A 16,487-nucleotide genomic window follows, 5' to 3' on the forward strand; every position below is an offset into this window, starting at 1 on the left:
GGAGCAGAGACTACTGAAATTATTTGCAAGACTGTCAGTAATAATAGTGATATATGGATGTTTACTCTTGCAAATCAGAGCATTGTCTCATTTAACCTCAAAACGGCCTATGTTTTAGGGTACTATTATTACAGTTTGGAAATGAAGCTGTGCACAGACAGTAACCTCTTTGACATCAGCCATAGCAGCTTCTTACTAGATACATCTACTGAGGCAAGAAAAACAAAAACAAAAAATGAACTATTGGGACCTCATCAAGATAAAAAGCTTCTGCACAGCAAAGGAAACAATCAACAAGACTAAACCTTTGGAATGGAAGAAGATATTTGAAAATGAAATATGTAATAAAGGGTTAGTATCAAAAATATATAAGGAACTTACCAAACTCAACACCCCAAAAGCAAATAATCCAGTTAAAAATGGACAGAAGACATGAATAGACATTTTTCTAAAGAAATGCAGATGGCTAACAGATACATGAAAAATGCTCAACATCACGTGTCATCAGGGAAATGCAAACCAAAACTACAATGAGATATCACCTCACACCTCTCATAATGGCTAAAATTAACCACACAAGAAACAATAGATGTTTGTGAGGGTGCAGAGAATGGGGAACCCTCTTACATTGTTGGTGGGAATTGCATTGTTGGTTGGTGGTGCAGCCACTCTGGAGAACAGTATGGAGTTTCCTCAAAAAGTTAAAAATAGAACTACCCTATGATCCACCAGTTGCTAGGTATTTACCCAAGGATACAAAAGACTGATTCAAAGGGATACATGCACCCCAATGTTTATAGCAGCATTATCCACAATAGCCAAATTATGGAAAATGGAAAGAGTACAAATGTCCATCGATTGATGAATGGATATATATATATATATATATATATATATATATATATATATATAACAGCCATCAAAAAGAATGAAATCTTGCCATTTGCAGCAACATGGATGGAGCTAGAGGGTATTGTGCCAAGTGAAATAAGTCAGAGAAAGACATACCATATGATGTCACTTATATGTGGAATTTGAGAAACAGGACAGGTGAATATAGGGGGAAGAAAAAGAGCCAGAGGGGAGGGGATGAGGCAAACCATAAAACAAACTCTCAACAATGGAGAACTAACAGTGTTGCTGGCCACAAGGTGGGCAGGGGGATGAGCTAAATGGGTGCTGGGTATTAAGGTGGGCATCTGTTGAAATGAGCACTTGTAATATGTAAGTGATGAATCATTAAATTCTACACCTGAAACTAATATTGTACTGAATGTTAACTAACTGGAATTTAAATAAAAACTTGAAAAAAATGGAAATGAAGCCATGGAGGTACAGAGAAACTAAGCAAGTTGCTCTACATCATAAAGTTAGCATGTGATGGGGCCCAAGAAAAACCAAGTATTCGGACACCACAGCCTTCTTCACCACCACACGGTGCTCATAACTTAGAATTGATATTCATTAGAGTTGGCTATAACCCAATTAGCAATATGAGAGTCTTCGAAAATAATCTTCTTATGTGAAACCCAGTGTTGGTGAAAAATACTACAGATAGAAAATACTAACATTTACAACAATGAAAGATGAGATAAGACAGTGAATAATCAAACCTTAAGATTTTCATGACAAGCTGTTTCCTTATGAAAACTTTCCTATCTGTATTTTAGCTAGCCAACATTTATGTATCTCACCTCTATTTTTCTTGCAAACATCTATTTTAAGCCATATATACATTCAGAATGCTAGATTAGTTGCAAAATGTGTTAATATTGAAATTTCAGTGATATCATCTAAAAAGCTTACAGAGTCCAATATAGATGTTCCCCACATATAAAGATTAAAATATATCCTTACTCCAATGACTCTTCAGCCAAGAATTTTCCTTTTTAAAGCACTTCCAAAAATAAAATTTGGATGAGTCTTACAAAGCATACTTGTTCTGGTAACATAAATGGCAAGTGAAAAAGGGGTGGTGAATGACTAACAACAGGTTCATTAAAGATGACAATATGTGGTTTAGTAACTTCTGGCCAAGAAATACGCCTCCATACAAAGTAATAATGACCCCCAAATAGCTGAGCGCTCAGAAGCCTGGAGATACACAGATACAAGTTAACTACGTGACCTAAAATGTGTTCATTTGCTCTGGTCCTTCTAAACCTAATAGTGTGAATCTGTGCACAAGTGATTTGAACAAGGTGGATAGTAACAGTTGTGAAGATGACCAAGATTGGTACTAGACCCTATCTAGGAGATAGATGCTGATAAGTTTCTCTGAAATGTCTGAGGAGATTCATTAAGCTTTTTTTTTTTTTTTTTGAAAAATAGATGAAATGAGAAAAATCATTCAAATTTTTATCATAAATATACCTCAAGATAGAATCAAGACCACCTTTAATGTACAGAAAAAGTAAAGCTTTGCCTGTACCTCTTTTAAATAAGAATTCATTTGAAATGGTAATAATGTAGCTAAAGAATTTCTGAGTAATATAAAACTTAAAGCAATGTGTGAATTCACATAACAGCTGTACCTATTTTATTAACAGGTCCTAGAAATTTATACTGGCCTTTAACAAAATAACTTCTAGCAATTCTTCATACGTTTGACACATAGTTTCTATTTCTCTATGTTATGCCTCCACATTAGAAGCCACAAGACAATTATAAAACGTCAAGATTAAAGAGCAAAATCTATTTTTACACTGTTTGAAAGGTCTACTACCCATATGAATTTAGATTTTTTTTTTTTTTTGGTTTTCAAATTGGAAACTTAGAAAATCTTATGTTGATTTATTCTTTAAAAAAGCAACACATTCAGTAATTGACTAGTAAAATTAAGTAATAAGAATGTTTAAAAATTTCACTAAGGTTTTAGTACTTTGAAACAGGTTTTAAGCAGTGAGTAAAGAAATGGAATAGTAATAGAAGTTAACTCTTATGTAATATTTTAAAATGCATTATTTTCCTTAAAAGCATATTTATGAATAGTTAAAATAAAAATGTATTGTTCATTGTTCTCTCTCATGGCACCAATGTGTATTGGAGATTTTTGTTTTTTGGTTTTTTTTTTTTAAGTAGAGGAAGTGAGAGGCACCTGGCCAGCTTAGTTAGTTAAGCATTCTTGACTCTTGATTTCCATTCAGGTCATGGTCTCACACTTGGTGAGATCAGCCCCGCATCGGGCTCTGTCCTGCCAGTGCAGAGCCTGCTTGGGATTCTCTCTCTCCCTCTCTCTGTCTCTCTGCCCTTCCCCTTCTTGCTTGCTCTCTCTCAAAATCAATAAATGAACATTCTTTTTAAATCTTAAAAAAACATAGAAGGTGAAATCGTCTTATCAAAACTACCATTGTAAAATTCTATGGCCACTTAGAGTTAACAGGAAAAAAAAAAAAAACGGACTTTAGTAAAAGCTCTCAAAATATGGAGTAAATGCTATTTGAATACAGAAGTCAAAATATTTAAATCATACATTTTACATCAAATAATGTCCCACAGTTTTAAAGAAAAAAAACTTAGAAACCAAGCGAATATCATGTTGGGATTTAGGGAAATAAAATTTGATTTTTAAAGACATTAAACTGTCCAATTTAAATTCTTTTTTTTTAAAAAAAGCTTATTTATTTATTTTCAGAGAGAGAGAGTGTGCACAGGAGGGTCAGAGAGAGAAGGAAAGAAAGAATCTCAAGTTGGTCCTGCACTACCAGCGCAGAGCTGGATGTGGGGCTCACTCTCAGGAACGGTCAGATCATGACCTGAGCCGAAACCAAGAGTTGGGCGCTTAATCAACTGAGTCACCCAGGCACCGGAAACTGTCCAATTTAAAACAGAGATAAATTCAATTCAAACAGAGACAGGGACAAAGATTAAAAACAAAACATATCCATTGTGTTTATATCCACTGTTGCTTTTTTCCTTTTTTAAAATCCATTTTAATTTTTTTTTAATCCGACTATAGTTGACACACGACGTTACACTAATTTCAGATGCACAACCTAGTGATTCAACGTCTCTCTGTGTTATTCTGTGCTCACCAGAAGTGTACCTACCGCAACCATCTGTCACCATGCAATGTTATGTTTCTTTTTTCTATTACTCTTTTCTCTCACTTAGAACTTAGCAGAACCCTTCACAACATTTGTAAGGCATATCCAATGGGAATAGATAAAACTATTTTCGAATGACTAGTCTTCTCTTGAAAAAACTTTACTGTAAAGCTCAAGCTAAAAGTTGTTCTTGGGGCATGAATTGAATTGCTGTTTTAGATGCCCAGTGGCACATGTGGATGGAAGGCCCTTCCATCCCCACATGGATGGCCCCACATGTGAGATTGTGGCAGGAAAGAACAGGACCTTTGGGGTCAGACTTGTACTTTAATCCTGGAGCAAAGGTAACAACTGCCAAACTTTTAAAAAAATTTAAATTAAGAGATTGGCAGTTTTTTTGACAAATTATTTAAATCCAAATGACTCCAGAAAAACTGCTTCTTTTTATCGGCAACTAAGTTGTTTACTTGTAAAATGGTTTAGTTTAAAAATGATATGCAGGAAAAGTTTGGAAACCATAAAAAATTACATTTTTCTCTAGATTATGAAGACTTACTGTAAAGCTCTATTATATTGAGTCCAAAATGCACAAATTCAGTCTTGTCTAAATCCTAGAACGCATCTCCAATTAGAAGAAAATGCTGTTGAAATGATAAAAAGTTACTCTTTATCAGTAATGTTGAATAGATAATTTGTTGTAAACACTCGCATATCAAATGTTTTATCATCTTTTATTACTTCCTTTCTTCCTACCTTCCTTCATTTGTTCATTTAATATGTATTTATGTTCAATATACATCTGGATGGGAGATTGACATTTTAAAAGATATGCAAGACATAACATGACAAGGATTTTAGCTGAAAAAAAAGCAAGATAAAGAAATGCTATTACTGGGAGAGAATATTCAGACAAATTTGTTTTCCGTGGTTTGTTCAGTCACTCATTTATTCATTCAACAAACATTTATTGGACTTTTATTATATGTTAAGCACATATGTGTCCAAATGAGCCCAAATTGTGTCCAAATGAGCCCAAATCTGTGATTGTCATTTACTACTTTATCGGTGCCTTTTTGCTTTACTTATTGTATCTCACATTTACCTTACTTTGAGCCAAAACTTTTATACGAATTTTTAAAACGGGGAAAGGTCTGCTTTGTCTTCTTTGCTCAGCTTTTGGTTTTTAAATAATCTGCCAAACACCTTGATGTTTTTGAAGCCCTGCCTTGTGATTGAGAGTGTTCCCAAAAGAAATTCTGCTTTTTTGTTTTTTAAAGTTGTAGTTATTTATTTAGAGAGAGCAAGCACAGGTGGGGGGAGGAGCAGAGAGGAGAGAATCCTAAGCAGACTCAGACCACTAATTAGCGCAGAGCCGGACGTGGGACTTGAACTCATGAACTGTGAGATCATGAACTGAACTGAAGTCAAGAGTTGGATGTTTAACCAACTGCATCACCCAGGTGCCCCAAGAAATTCTGCTTCTTAAATTCAACCCTGTAGCTAGGGATTCCACCACATAAAGATATGTCCTAATGCCTGCCTGCATCTATAAATTGTCTGTACTAAAATTCCTTTTCGCAAGCCCCACAGAAAAGTATAAGTGGCCAGTATGCAAAATGTTCTACATCTTAATGCAAAATGTTCTGCATATCTAAGGTTTAGTTCATTTTACTTAATTAAGAGGAGATATATCATTTATTTTATAAACAATAATAATTTAATGAGTTCAATTTGATAAGACATCTTAGATTGACTTTTTTATTTTTATTTTTTTAATTTTTAAAAAGCTTTTATTAACAATTATATTAATTCCAGTTAACTAACATACAGTGAAATAATAGTTTCAGGTGTACAATTCAGTGATGCAGCACCTACATACGACACCCAGTGCTGATCACAAGTGCACTCCTTAGTCTCCATAACCTATTTGACCCATCCCCCCACTCACCTCCCCTCTGATGACCATCATTTGGTTGTCTATAGTTAAGAGTATGTTTCTTAGTTTGCCTTTCTCCCTTTTTTCCCTCTTGGCTTGTTTGTTTTGTTTCTTAAATTACACATATGAGTGAAATCATATGGTATTTGTCTTTCTTTTACTGACTTATTTCACTTAGCATAATACTCTCTAGCTCTATCCATATCATTGTAAATGACTAGATTTCACTGTTTTTTTTTTTAATGTTTATTAGTTTATTTTGAGAGAGACAGAGAGAGAGAGGGAGGGAGAGAGAGAGTGCACGCATGATTGGGGGACGGTCAGAGAGTTAGAGGGAGGCTGAGAATCCGAAGGCAGGCTCCAGGCTATCAGCACAGAGCCCAGTGCAGGGCTGGATCTCATGAACCTGTGAGATCATGACCTGAGCCAAAATCGAGTTGGATACTTAACCAGTTGAGCCATTCAGGTGCCCCAACTGTATTCTTTGTCATGGCTGAGTAATATTCCAGTGTGTGTGTCTGTCGCTGTGTGTGTGTGTGTGTGTGTGTACACCACACTTTCTGAGGAACCTCCATAATGTTATCCAGAGTGGCTGCACCAGTTTGCATTTGCACAAACAGCGCAGGAGGGTTCTCCTTTCTCCACATCTTCACTGACACCTGTTGTTTCTGATGTGGTTAATTTTAGCCATTCTGACAGTTGTGAGTTGATATATCATTGTAGTTTGATTTGCATTTCCTTGATGATGAGTGATGTTGAGCATCTTTTCATGTGCTTGTTAGCTACCTGCCTGTACTCTTTGGAAAAAATGTCTTTTTATGTGTTCTGCCCATTTTTAAAATTTGGTTATTTGTTTTTTGGGTGTCGAGTTTGGTAAGTTCTTTATATATTTTGGATACTAACCCTTTATCAGATATATCGTTGGCAAGTTTCTTCTCTGATTCCATAGGTTGCCTTTAGTTTTGTTGATTGCTTCCTTTGCTGTGCAGAAGCTTTTTATTTTGTTGAAGTCCCAATAGTTTATTTTTGCTTCTGTTTCCCTTGCCTTCGACAACATGTCTAATAATAAGTTGCTATGGCCAAGGTCAAAGAGATTGAGGCCTGTGTTTTCTAGGATTTTGATGGTTCCCTGTCTCACATTTAGGTCTTTCATCCATTTTGAATTTATTTTTGTGTGTGGTGTAAAATAGTGGTCCAAGCTCATTCTACTGCATGTTGCTGTCTTGTTTTCCCAACACCATCTGTTGAAGAGACTAGCAATTGACAGTTTTTTTTTTATTGGTGCTTTTAGATATTGTTTCTCTTTCTTCTATCCTGCAATGTTTCCAGTTAAACATCTTTGGTCAGCCTTATTTTTGTTCGTCGATACATAATGTGTCTTTGTTCTCTGGCTGTGCTTAAGATTTCTCCTTGTCACTGGTTTTGAACATTTTATTATATTATGACTCATGGCAGTTTTCTTCATGTTTGTTGTGCTTGGGGTTTGTTGAGCTTCTTGTGTCAGTGGATCTACAATTTAATGGAGTTTGGAAAACCTCCAGCCATTATCTCAAATTTTTTTCAGCCTTATACCTCCTCTCTTTCAGACACTTTGATTATAAGCATACAAGGCTACTTGAACTTGTTCCACAGCTAATTAATTCATTCTCTTTTCATGTTTTAATATTCCTTTTCTCTATGTTTCATTATGGGAACTTTCTATTACAGTATGTTCAAATCTACTAACATTCCGCAAAGTCTATCTGATGTTAATCTCATTCATTGTAGTAGTTTCCATCTCAGCCATGGGAGATTTTAACAGCAGAAGTTTGAAGGCATTTTTTCAAGTATTTTGCATGTTTCCACTTAAATTTTTGAACATATGGATTACAGTAATAATAACTGTTCTAATGTCTTTTTCTACTAATCCTTACATCTGTGTTACTTCTGGGTCCATTTATTAATTGTTTTTTCCCTCATTATGAGTCATGTTTTTCTGCCTTTTTGCATGCCTTATAATCTTTGATTGGATGCCAAGCATTATGGATTTTAATTTGTTGCATTCTAGATATGTTTATATTTTTATAAATCATCTTGAACTTTGTTCTGGGATACAGTCATGGTTCTTGGAAACAGTTTGATCCTTTTATGATTTGTTGGGCTAGAGCAGATAAATATTTAGTCTAGGGCTAATTATTCTCCACTACTCGGGCAAAACACTTCTGATGAAACATTTCTAATGCTCCATGATAATAAGGTTTTCAAGTCTCACTGTTGGGGAAAGGAATTATTCGTGGCCTTCTTTGAGCATTATTGATTCCCCCCTCTAATCGTTTAGGATGGCTCTTTTACCAGCTGTATAGTTTCCTTACAGACATGTGCTGATCAGTACTCTGCTGAATATTCAAGGTGGACTCTGTGAAGATCTCCTGAGATTGTGTGTGTGTGTGTGTGTGTGTGTGTGTGTGTGTGTGTAGCTTTTCCTTCTTTGATACCTACCCTGCCCTGTGAGCTCTTGCCCCTTTGGTTTCCTAGCACTCTCAGCTCTGTCTCCTCAACTCAGAAAGTACACCAGACTCTACCAGGACTCCACCAATATACGGCTGCCTGGAATATCTCAAAGGGGAAAACTTGGCGTGACCCTATGGCAACTTCTTGCACTCATAGAAGCTCCCAAATGTTAGGGTGCCTAAGGCCAGAGCTTCATTAGTTTCACATTCAATCCTACTCTGACAACGGTCTCCCAGAATTAGAAAGGATATGAATTTTGGAGAACTCAAGGAAAAAAATAAAGTCTACCTAATCTCTCTCTTATTTATCTAAACAGTAGCTATAAACACTGATTAGGAAGTAAAACAAATATTTATGAATGTAAAAGTCATATGGATCATAAAAACTTACGGAGTATTAAAATAGTTTGGATTTAGGAATAAAAAGTTTTGAGCAGGTATTAAATATATAATATATAATAAACTCTTAAATGTAATAATGACAAATTTATATTTCATTGAAATTGTATTTCAAAATTGAAAAAATAAAGTTGAATTGTAGACTGAATTGTAGCTACCAAGTTCTGCTCTATCACAACATACTGAGGCAGAGTCTAATAAGGAAATTAGTAAATGATTTTGGATATTTGTTTCTGCAAATTATAAAATCACAATGTGCAGAAACAAATATCCACAAAATGTTTTACTAATTTCCTTCATTCCTAGTTCAACTTTCATTCTTGTTATTATTCTAAGAACATTTCCTTTTTATTGGATTCACGATCCATGATTCAACTGTGGTGACTTGTGCATTTTTAGGAATTATCTGGGGTTTTTTCTAAGTTATCTGATTTGTTAGTATATAATCACTTATAGTAATCTGTTATCACACTATGTATTTGTGTGGTTATCTGGTGTTTTGTTTTCTTTTCCATTTTTCATTTTTGTCTTTGAATTTTCTCTCTTTTTTTTTCTTGGTTAATGTGGTTAAAGCATTGCCAATTTTGTTTTTTTAAAGCTTGTCATTACTTTCAATGTTATGTTATTGTTTATTCTGGTCTCTGTTTTATGTATTTCTGCTTTTTCTTCGTTATTTTCTCCCCCTACTAAATTTCAGCTAAGTTTCTTCTTTTTCTAGGTCGTTATGGTGTAATGTTAATGTTAAGTTGTTTATTTTAACTTTTTTTCATAATACAGGCATTTATAGCATAAATTTCACTCTTAACATCTGCTTTTGCTACATCCTATAGGTTTTTGAATGTTGTGTTTTCTTTTTCTTTCATTTCAAGGCATATTTTGATTAGCCATTTGATTTCTTATTTGGTCCATTGCTTGTGCAGTAGTGTGTTGTTTAATATTTACATATTAAATATTTAATATTTGCATTGTCTATTTTCCAGTTTTGTTTTATTGTTGATCTTTAGTTTTGTACCCTTGTGGTTGGATAAGATGCTTGGTATGATTTCAGTCTTTTTAAATTTATAATATTTGCTAGGTCTCTTTTTATGTTATTTAACCAGTGGATTCTTCTGTGTGTACTTGAGGAAAATGTGTATTCTATTTTCTTGGGTAAAATGTTTTATATATATCTTTTAGAACCATGTATTCTGGGGGCACATGGCTGGCTCAGTGAGAAGAACATGTGACTCTTGATCTTGGGGTCATGGGTTTGAGCCCCATGTTAAGTACAGAGATGACTAGAAAATAAATTTTTAAAAGTCAAAAAAAAAAACCATATATCCTACAGTATGCTTCGAGTAAAAAATGTATTTACTGAAAAAAAAAGTAACTGAGTGTGCTCATTTACAGTGAAGTATATCAGAGGGAAGGAAATGGGGGGATGGGTGAAATAGGTGAAGGGGATTAAGAATACACTTATGATGAGCACTGAGTAATGATGTATAGAATTGCTGAATCGCTATGTTTTACACCTTAAACTGATATGACATTGTGTGTTAACTATACCTGAACTGAAATAAAAAACTTAAAAATTTTGGAGAGATCATTGTGGAGAGATCAAGACATGCATACAAATGACTGGAAATGGAAAATGACTTTAAGGAAAGCTTTCTAATGACTTTAAGGAAAGATTTTTCATGGGGATCTTGGTGTATCTCACCAAGTACCAGTCGTTTAAATTTTGGAGCTTTGGGTTAACGTTTTACCTAAATTGTAGTGTCAAAATTCTGTTGTTCATTTGATACATTTATTAGGAAAATAATCATAGCCACTAGGTTATGCCCACAATCACCATGCCCCCAGATTATTTTTCATGAGTTTCTCACATTGCAATATCCGTCAATTTTATTGAAATATAATTTAATTATGGTAAGATGCACCTGTTTTCAATATAATGGCATGTGCGTTTTGGTAAATTTATGCACCTGTGTAAGATGACCACAGTCAAGGAGTAGGTATTTCTATCACCAAAAAGTTCCCCTGTGCAAGTAACTCTCACTCTCAGACCCAGTCAAATGTTGACTTACTTCTATAATTAAAAATCAATTTTGACTGTTTTAAAATTTTACCTAGATGAAATCACATTATTTGTACATGAAAAATGCAGACTTAATGCTTTTTATTAATATGATCTATGTTTATTTTAAGTTCAAATTTATTTGAGTTTATTTTAAACTCAAATAATATAAAGCAGGAGAAAATAAGATTTCCAATATCATTCCAAACCATACCACCCAGTTTTATTCATGTTATATAAGAACATGATAATTATTTATTTCTTGATAAATCTAGATAAATTTCTATCATTTAGGTTGTTTTAATGTTTACTGTCTTCCCTGAATTAGTGCATGTTTTCAGTGTTTGCCTATTTCTATCCAGCTAGAAGGAGAATTTTTTTTTTTTTTTGGTAGGTTACCGAATCAAAGTGTCTTTCCTACAAATTTTTAGAAGTTATTCCATTTCTTCTGGCATTGATTGTTGCTTGGGTAATATCTGAAATTAGTCTAGATTGAATTTTTTTTCTCTTTTAGATGATTTATTTTTATACCTGGATGTCAAAAGTATTCCTTTAAGTTTTTTTATTTTTTAATTGAGGTATAATTGACATATAATATTATATTAGTTTCAGGTATAAAATATAATGATTCAATATTTGTATATGCTGTGAAATGATCACTATAAGAAGTCTAGTTTCCCCACATAAAGTTGCATAATATGTGATACCATATTACTGACTATAGTCACTAATGTGTACATTGTATCTAGATGCTTTTTTATTTATTTTATGACTGGAAGTTTGTACTTTTTGGCCATCTCACATTTCATTTACCCTCAACCCCCCTCCTCTCTGGCATCTACCAGTCTGCATCTATGAGTTGTTTTTGTTTTGTCTTGTTTTTTAAATTCTACATGTAAGTGAAATCATATGGTGTCTTTCTCTGTGATTCATTTCCCTTAACATAATATACTCAAAACCCATTTATGTCATTGCAAAAGGCAATATTTTCTTCTTTTCATGGCTGAGTAATATTCCATTTTCTTTACTCATTTCTTTATTCAATATACCACATTTTCTTTATTCATTTGTAGGAGTGCTGACGGCACTGACTCCATCTTTGGCCCTCCATGTTCCAGGCCCTGACATTGGAAGTTAATGTACGCCCTGACCAGATTGTGAGAAGGCTTGTTCTGATCTTCCCTAGAGTGGCACCACTTTATAACTTACAGAGATGATTCACACACAGTGCCACTTTAGAAACTAGTAGAGATGACTGGCATACAGAGGGTGTCACTGTCAATAACTAGTAGAGATCCTCTGGCACAAAGATGGTGTTCACTTTAGATAAGTATTCTTTGATCTCATTATTGAAGAGACTGTCCTTTCCACATTGTGTAGTCTAGCCTCCTTTGTTGTAAATTAATTGGTCATATACACATGGGTTGATTTCTGGGCTCTCTATTTTGTTCCATTAAGTTATGTGGCTGTTTTTATACCAGTACAATACTATTTTTATTACTATGCCCCTTCACCCTATAAAAACTATGGATTTGGGTCCAGACTGTGTAGAGAATAGCACCTAGATTGTCTGTCTACTCACACCTTCTGCCAGTGAGTTACCCTAAATTAAACTCTGTAAATGGTGTGGCATGGCTTTGTTTTTCAATCCGAAAGTATCTCTTCAGTTTGGTGGATACTTTTATGACCCTCTTCCATCTTCTAACACAATTCATTCATTGATGAACACTTTGGTTCTTTCCATATCTTGGCTACTGTGAATAAAACAGCAATAAACATAGGGGTGCATATATCTTTTCAAATTACTGTTTTCATTTCTAGAGATAAATACCTAGCAGTAGAATTATTGGCTCAAATGATAGTTCTGTTTTTAGTTTTCTGGGGAAACTACTTAATGTTTTTCATAGTGGCTGTACCAGTTTACATTCCCACCATGTAAAGTACATGAAGGTTTCATTTTTTCCACATCCTCACTGATACTTGTTATTTCTTGTCTTTTTGATAATAGCCATTCTGATAGATACGAAATGATGTCACAGTGTGGTTTTGATTTGCATTTCCCTGATGATCAGTGATGCTGACATTTTTTTCATGTACTTGTTGGTCATCTGTATGCTTTTCTTGAAAAAAATGTCTGCTCAGAGCCTCTGCCCATTTTTGATTAGATTGTTTAGGGTTTTTTAAATTATTGTATGTGTTCATTATACATTTTGGGTATTAACCCCTTATTAATTCTATGATTTGCAAATATCTCATCTCATTCAGTAGGTTGCCTTTCTATTTTGCTGATTATTTCCTTCGCTTGTGCAGAAGCTTTTTAGTTTATATGGTTCCATATGTTTATTTTTGCTTTTCTTGTCATTGCTTTTAGAATCAGATCCAAAATTTATATCCAAAACTTATATGGAGGTGGTTACAGCTGCTATTTTCTTCTAGGAGTTTTATGGTTTCTGGTCTTATATTTACATCTCTAATCCATTTTGAGTTAATTTTTGTGTATTATGTAAGATACTAGTCCAATTTCATTCTTTTGCATGAAGCTGTCCAGTTTTCCCAACACCATTTATTGAAGAGACTGTCGTTTCCACCTTGTATAGTCTAGCCTCCTTTGTTGTAAATTAATTGGTAATATACACATGGGTTGATTTCTGGGCTATTTTGTTCCATTGAGCTATGTGGCTGTTTTTATACCAGTACAATACTATTTTGATTACTATAGATTTGTAATATAGTTTGAAGTTCCAGAAGCATGATGCCGCTAGTCTTGTTCTTTCTCAAGATTGCTTTGGCTGTTTAGGATATTTTGTGGTTCCACATAAATTTTAAAGTTGTCCTATTTCTGTGAAAAATGTCATTTGAATTTTTAATGGTTTTGTTTTTTATTTTTTATTTTTGAGAGAGACTGAGCATAAGCATGGGAGGGGCTGAGAGAGAGAGGCAGACACAGAATCTGAAGCAGGCTCCAGGCTCTGAGCTATCAGCACAGAGCTGGTCGCGGGGCTCGAACTCACAAACTACGAGATCATGACCTGAGCCAAGATGGGACGCTTAACTGACTGAGCCACCCAGGTGCCTTGAAAATGCCATTGGAATTTTGAAAGAGATTGCATTAAATCTACGGATTGCTTGGGGTAATTTTAACAATATTAATTCTTCCAGTTTGGAAGATAGGCCTGTATCACTATAAACTTCTCTCTTAGAACTGATTTTGCTGCATCCTATAGATTTGGTGTGTTGTTTTTGCCTTTTAATTCATTTTAGGGGTTCTTCTTTGATTTCTTGGTTGACCCATTGGTTTCTCAGTAGCATGTTGTTTAATCTCCACGTTTGTAATTTTTCCTGTGGGTTTTTTTTTTTCCTGTGATTGCTTTCCAGTCTCATACCATTGTAGTCTGAAAAGATGCTTGATATAATTTCAATATTATTAAATCTATTGAAACTTTTTTATGGCCTCACATTATCTATCCTGGAGAATGTTCCATTTGTACTTGAGAAGAATGTGTATTATTCTGCTTTTGGTTGGAATGTTCTGTATACATCTATTAAATCCATCTGGTCTAATGTGTCTGAAGGCCAATGTTTCCTTACTGATTTTCTGTCTGGATGATCTATCGATTGATCTAAGTGGGGTATTAAAATCCCCTGTTGTCATTGTATTGCTGCTGATTTTTCCCTTTAATTCTGTTAATGTTTGCTTTATATATTTAGGTGCTTCTATGTTGGGTGCATAAATATTTATAGTTGTTATAGCTTCTTGCTAGATTGACCCATTTATCACTATGTAATTCCCATCTTTGCTTTGAAGGTCTATTTTATCTGATATTGGTATAGCTTCCTCAGATTTCTTTGCTTTCCATTTGTATGAAATATATTTTTTCATCTCTTCACTTTCAATTTGTGTATCCTTATACCTCAGGTAAGTCTCTTGGAGGCATTATAGATCACTCTTGTTTTTGTTTTGTTTTGTTTTGTTTGTTTTTATTTATACTCTCTATCACTTTTGATTAGAGAATTTAATACATTTACATTTGACTTTAATTACATTTACATGATAGGTAAGTATGTACTTATCACCATTTTGTTCACTGTTTTCTGACTGTTTTATACTTCCTCTCTGATCCTTTCTTGTTCTCTTCCCTTGTGGTTTGATGCCTTTTTTGAGATTTCATTCTCATTATCTTTTATTTATCTACCACTGTCATTTGCTTTGTGATTACCACAAGGCCATTGTATATCAGCCTACATATATACCAATTTATCTTGAGTTGATCACAAGTTAAGTTTGAACACATTATAAAACTCCATATTTTTATTCACCCTCTATTATGTTTCTGATGTCACATTTTACATCTCTTTAGTTTGTATGTTCATTAATGAATTGTCATAGTTATTGTTATTTTTACTACTTCTGTCTTTTAACTTTCATGTTAGCTCTAAATGATTATTAGTCCAGTGCCTTTACTATATATTTACCTTTACCAGTAAGATTTTTACTTTCTTATGTTTTCATGTTAGTAATTAGTGCCCTCTCTTTTCAACTTAACAAAATCCCTTTAACACTTATTGTAAGGCTGATTTGATGGTGGTGAACTCTTTTAGTTTTTGCTTGTCTGGAAAATTCTTTATCTGTCCTTCAATTATGAATGAAAACTTGCTGGGTAGAGTATTCTTGGTTGGAAGTTTTTTGCTTTCAGCACTTTGAATATATCACACCATTGCCTTCTAGCCAGCAAAGTTTCTGCTAGAAAATGTGCTTATATTCTTATGATGGTTTCCTTGTATATAGTAAGTTGTTTTTTTTTTTCCTTGCTGCTTTTAAGATCTCTCTTTATCTTCAACTTTTGACATTTTAATTATGATTTGTCTTAATGTAGATCTCATTGGGTTCATCTTTTTGGAACTCTCTGGGCTTCCTGGATCTGGAGGTTTGTTTCCTTCCCCAGGTTAGGCAAGTTTTCAGCCATTATTTCTTCAAATAAGTTTTCTGTTTATTTCTCTCTCTTCTCCTTCTGGGACCTCTATAATGTAAATGTTGCTCCGCTTAACATTGTCCTGTGGCTCCCTTAAGATACCTTCATTTTTAAAAAATTATTTTTACTTTTTACTGCTCTGTTTGAGTGAGTTCCACTGCCCTGTCTTCCAGGTTAGTGATCCTTTCCTCTGCTTCATCTAGTCTCCTGTTGAACCCCTCTAGTGTATTTTTCATTTCAGCTATTGTAGTCTTCATATCTTTGACTTCTATTTGGTACTTTACTATGTTTTTTATTTATTTGTTGAAGCTCTCCCTGGGTTCATCTATTCTTCTCCTGAGATGGATGAGCATTTTTATGATCATTACTTTGAGCTCTTTGTCAGGTATATTACTTACTCCATTTCATTAAGGTTTTTTTCCTGTGGTTTTATCTTGTTCTTTCATTTGGAACACTTTCCTCTGTTTCTTCATTTTACTTGGCTTTCTATATTTTTTATTTATTAGGTGAAGCAGCTATCTCCCCCAGTCTTGAAGGAGTGGTTACAGGAAAACTGAAGTATGATTCAGTCTGCTGTTTGTGTAGTGCCTT

The sequence above is a fragment of the Panthera leo genome, chromosome A1, assembly GCF_018350215.1.
Source record: "Panthera leo isolate Ple1 chromosome A1, P.leo_Ple1_pat1.1, whole genome shotgun sequence".
NCBI lineage: Eukaryota > Metazoa > Chordata > Mammalia > Carnivora > Felidae > Panthera > Panthera leo.